Raw genomic sequence first — 5,106 nt, forward strand, 5'->3', positions numbered from 1 at the left:
AGGCCGAGGCAGGCGGATTACCTGAGGTCAGGAGTTCAAGACCAGCCTGGAAAAGACGGTAAAACCCTGTCCCTACTAAAAATACAAAAATCGGCCGGGCGTGGTGGCGGGTGCCTGTGATCCCAGCTACTTGGGAGGCTAAGGCAGAGAACTGCTTGAACCCAGGAGGCAGTGGTCACAGTGAGCTGAGATCCGGCCACTGCACTCCAGCCTGGGCGACAGAGCTAGACTCCGTCTCAAAAAAAAAAAAAAAATTGAGACAGTGTCTCACTGTGTCACCCAGGATTGAGTGTACTGGCATGATCATGGCTCACTGCAGCCTCGACCCCCAGGCTCTGGTGATCCTCCCATTTCAGCAACCCAAACAGCCGATACTACAGGTATGTGCTACCAGGCCTGGCTAATTTTTGTAATTTTTTGTAAAGATGGGGTTTCACCATATTGCCTAAGCTGGTCTCAAACGCCTGAGCTCAAGAGATCCACTTACCTCAGTCTTCCAGAGTGTCAGAATTATAGGCATCCGCCACTGTACCCAGCCTACATTTTTTTTTTTTTTTTAATTAAAAAAAAGAGGCCAGGCGCAGTGGCTCACGCCTGTAGTCCCAGCAGTTTGGGAGGCCGAGGCAGGTGGATCACCTGAGGTCAGGAGTCCAAGACCATCCTGGCCAACATGGTGAAACCCCTCTACTAAAAATGCAAAAGTTAGCCAGGTGTGGTGGTGGGCGCCTGTAATCCCAGCAATTCAGGAGGCTGAGGCAGAAGAATCACTTGAACCCGGGAGGCAAAGGTTGCAGTGAGCCGAGACTGTGCCACTGCACTCTAGCCTAGGTGACAAGAACAAAACTCTGTCTCAAAAAGAAAAAAAAATCCGAGAAGGGCACAGCATTAGGATAAACAGCTAATGCATGTGGGGCTTAATACCTAGGTGATGGGTTGATAGGTGCAGGAAACGACCATGGCACACGTCTACCTATGTAACAAACCTACATGTCCTGCACATGTATCCTGGAACTTAAATTAAGGCTGGGCACGGTGACTCACGCCTGTAATCTCAGCACTTTGGGAAGCCAAGACGGGTGGATCATCTGAGGTCAGGAGTTCCAGAACAGCCTGGCCAACATGGTGAAACCCCATCTCTACTAAAAGTACAAAAAAAATTAACCAGGTATGGTGGCAGGTGCTCACAATCCCAGCTACTCAGGAAGCTGAAGCAGGAGAATCACTTGAACCTGGGAAGTGAAGATTGCAGTGAGCTGAGATTGTGCCACTGCACTCTAGCCTGAGTGACAGAGCGAGACTACATCTCAAAAAAAGAAAAAGAAAATGTTTAAAATTTTTTTTTAAAAAAAAGAAAATCAATTAATGTGATATATCACAGGAATAGAAGAAAGGGAAAAAAAACACGATTATCTCAAGTAATGAAGAAAAAGCATTTGACAAAATTCAATGCCTTTCATGACAAAAAGAAAACATTCAGAAAACTAGGAATAGGAGGAAATTTCCTTAACATGTTAAAGGGCATCTATGAAAATCCCAGAGCAAACATCACACTCAACAGTGAAAGGCTGAAAGCTTTCCTCTGATTGTTCCACCAATTAGGAACAAGACAAGGACTCCCACTTTCACCACTGTTCTTCAAATTGTACTGGCTGCTCTGGCCAGGGCAATTAGATGAGAAACAGAAACCAAAGGCATCCTAACAGGAAAGGAGGAAGGAAAACTATTTCTATTGACAGATGACTAAATCCTACGTACAGAAAATCTCAAAGAATCCACAAGAAGGCTACAAGAGCTAATTAACAATATCAGCAAAGTCACAGGACACAATATCAACACCCAAAAATCTATACGCCAGTAATGAACAACCAGAAAAGGAAATTAAGGCCAGGCACGGTGGCTCACACCTGTAATCCCAGCACTTTGGGAGGCCAAGGCAGACGGATTGGTTGAACCCAGAAGTTCAAGAATAGTCTGGGCAACATGGAGAAACCCCATCTCCACTAAAAATAGAAAATATAGCTGGCCGTAGTGGTATGCACCTATAGTCCCAGCTACTCAGGAGGTTGAGGTGAGAGGATCACCTGACCCTGGGATGCAGAGGTTGCAGTGAGCTGAGATTGCATCAGGCCACTGCACTCCAGCCTGGGCCACAGAACAAGACACTGTCTCAAAAAAAAAAAAAAAAAAAAAAAAAAAGGAAAGAAAAAAGAAAAAAAAGAAAAGGAAATTAAGAGAACAATTCCACTTACATATGTATTGGAAAATATAAAGTATCTAGGAATACATTTAACCAAGGAGGTGAAAGACATATACATTGAAAACTATAAAACATTGCTGAAAGAAATTAAAGACAATCTAAATAAATGGAAAGACATCCTATATTCATGGACTGGAAGATTTAGTATTGTTAAGATGTCAGTACTACCCAGTGATCTAGAGATTCAATACAATCCCAACCTATCAAGGTCTCAATAGCTGGCCAGGCATGGCAGCTCATGCCTGTAATCCCATCACTAGAAGGCTGAAGCAACAGGATTGCTTAATAGGAGGTTGAAATCAGCCTAAGCAACATACTGAAACCTTGTCTCTACAGAAAATTTTAAAAGTACCTGGGTGTGGTGGCACATACCTGTAGTCCCAGCTACTCAAGAGGCTGAGGCAAGAGAATCCCTTGAGCCCAGGAGTTCAAGGCTGCAATGAGCTATGATCCTATGATCATGCTACTGTACTCCAGCCTGGGTGACAGAGAGAAACCTGGTCTCTAAAAACAAACAAAAAACCCAACGGCCTTTTTTGCAGAAATGGAAAAGCAAATTCTTAAAATCATATGAAATTGTAAGGGGCCTTGAGTAGACAAAACGATCTTGGAAAAGAACAAAGCTGAAGAACTGACATTTCCTGATTCCAAAACTTACTACAAAGGTACAGTAATCAAAACAGTGTGGTACTTAGAATAAACAGATTTTCCTAAAAACAAACAGCGTGGTACTGGCATAAGGATAGACATACAGATCAATGGATGGAATCAAAGTGAGAGTTCAGAAACAAATCCAGGGCTTGCTTCAGCAGCACATATACTAAAAGTGGAACGATACAGAAATAAACCCAACATCTATGGTTAACTGATTTTCAAAAAGGGTGCCAAGTCCATTCAATGGAGAAAGAATAGTCTTTTAAACAAATGGTGTTGGAACAATTGGAGTCCTACGTGTAAAAGAATGAAGTTGGTCTGGGTGTGGTGGTTCACACCTGTAATCCCAGTGCTTTGGGAGGCTAAGGCAGGAGGACTGTTTGAACCCAGAAGTTTGAGACCAGACTGGGCAACATAATGAGACCCTTGTCTCAAATAAAATAAAATTAAAATAAAAAATAAAATATAGAATAAAATAAAATAGCCACATGTGGTGGCATGCATCTGTATTACTAGCTACTTAGGAGGCTGAGGTAGGAGGATCACCTGAGCCCAGTTCAAGGCTGTAGTGAGTTATGATCATGCCACTGCACTCCAGCCTGGATGACAGGGAGAGGCCCTGTCTCAGAAAAAAAAAAAAAAAAACATGAAGTTGGATCCCTACTGCAGTCACATAGAAAAATTAACTCAAAATAGGTAAACAATCTAAATATGAGCTAAAACCATAACCTCATAGAATAAACATAAGGGTAAATCTTCACAACCTTAGATTTGGCAATGGATTCTTAGATATGACATAAGCAACATCAAAATTAAAAACTTTCAGCCAGGCGTGGTGGCTCATGCCTGTAATCCCAGCACTCTGAGAGGCCGAGGCGGGCGGATCATGAGGTCAGGAGATCGAGACCATCCTGACTAACACGGTGAAACCCCGTCTCTGCTAAAAATACAAAAAATTAGCCGGGCGTGGTGGCGGGCGCCTGTAGTCCCAGCTACTCCGAAGGCTGAGGCAGGAGAATGGTGTGAACCCGGGAGGCGGAGCTTGCAGTGAGCCTAGATCATGCCACTGCACTCCAGCCTGGGCGACAGAGCCAGATTCTGTCTCAAAAAAAAAAAAAAACTTTCAACCTTTTGTGAGTGGTGGCTAGCACTAAGAGAAGCCAAGAAGGCCTGGGGCAAATGTCAAGAACACAAGGTGGTGGGGTGCCTGACCACCCCCAAAAGCTGCACACCAATCCTCTACCCCATGCGAATCTTTGAGCCTCTGGCACTTTGTATCTGAGCTGAAGAAGTCTTGGTGGAAACTGTCTCCAGTGGGTAGGTGATGGAGAACCCTCCCTCTTCAGGTGAAGAGTCTGGGCATCTGGCTGCACTATCCTCCAAGTGGCATCCAAAACCTAAACTGGGAACGTGGGTCCTGACCTGGTGGACACCACCACCTGGTGACAGAATACCGGGCGCATTCCATTCAGATGAGGAAGATGAAGGAGATTGCATCAGAAAGTGCCATCGGTCAGTGATCAATTCCACCACTTCACCCTCAAGTTCCTTCTGCCCTACTAGTCCTGCCATGCCAGCATGAACCACACTTTGCTAACAAGAGACCCAATACCTTCTCTAGGTGCAGAGTCCTCTCCACCCCCAAGACAGTCCAGATAAACTCCTTAGGAACAACAACAAAAAAAAATTAAAAACTTTTGTTCATCAAAGGACATAGTCAAGAGATAGAGAGAGGCCCGGCACATTTGAGAGGCTGACGTGGGAGGATCTCTTGAGGCCAGGAGTACAAGACCAGCCAGGGCAACAAAGCAAAACCCTGTCTCTACAAAAAATAACAATATTGGCCGGGTGCAGTGGCTCACGCCTATAATCCCAACACTTTGGGAGGCTGAGGCGGGTGGGAGGTCAAGAGATCAAGACCAACCTGGCCAACGTGGTGAAACACCGTCTCTACTGAAAACACAAAACGTAGCTGGGTGTGGTGGTGCATGCCTGCAGTCCCAGCTACTCAGGAGGCTGAGGCAGGAGAATCGCTTGAACCCAGGAGGCAGAGGTCGCAGTAAGCCAAGATCGCACCACTGCACTCCAGCCTGGTGACAGAACGAGACTCTGTCTCAAAATAAATAAATAAATAAAATAACAATATTAGCTGGGCGTGGTGGTGTGCACCTGTGGTATGGTCCCAGCTACTCAGG

Source organism: Mandrillus leucophaeus, unplaced genomic scaffold, assembly GCF_000951045.1.
Source record: "Mandrillus leucophaeus isolate KB7577 unplaced genomic scaffold, Mleu.le_1.0 Scaffold248, whole genome shotgun sequence".
Classification (NCBI taxonomy): domain Eukaryota; kingdom Metazoa; phylum Chordata; class Mammalia; order Primates; family Cercopithecidae; genus Mandrillus; species Mandrillus leucophaeus.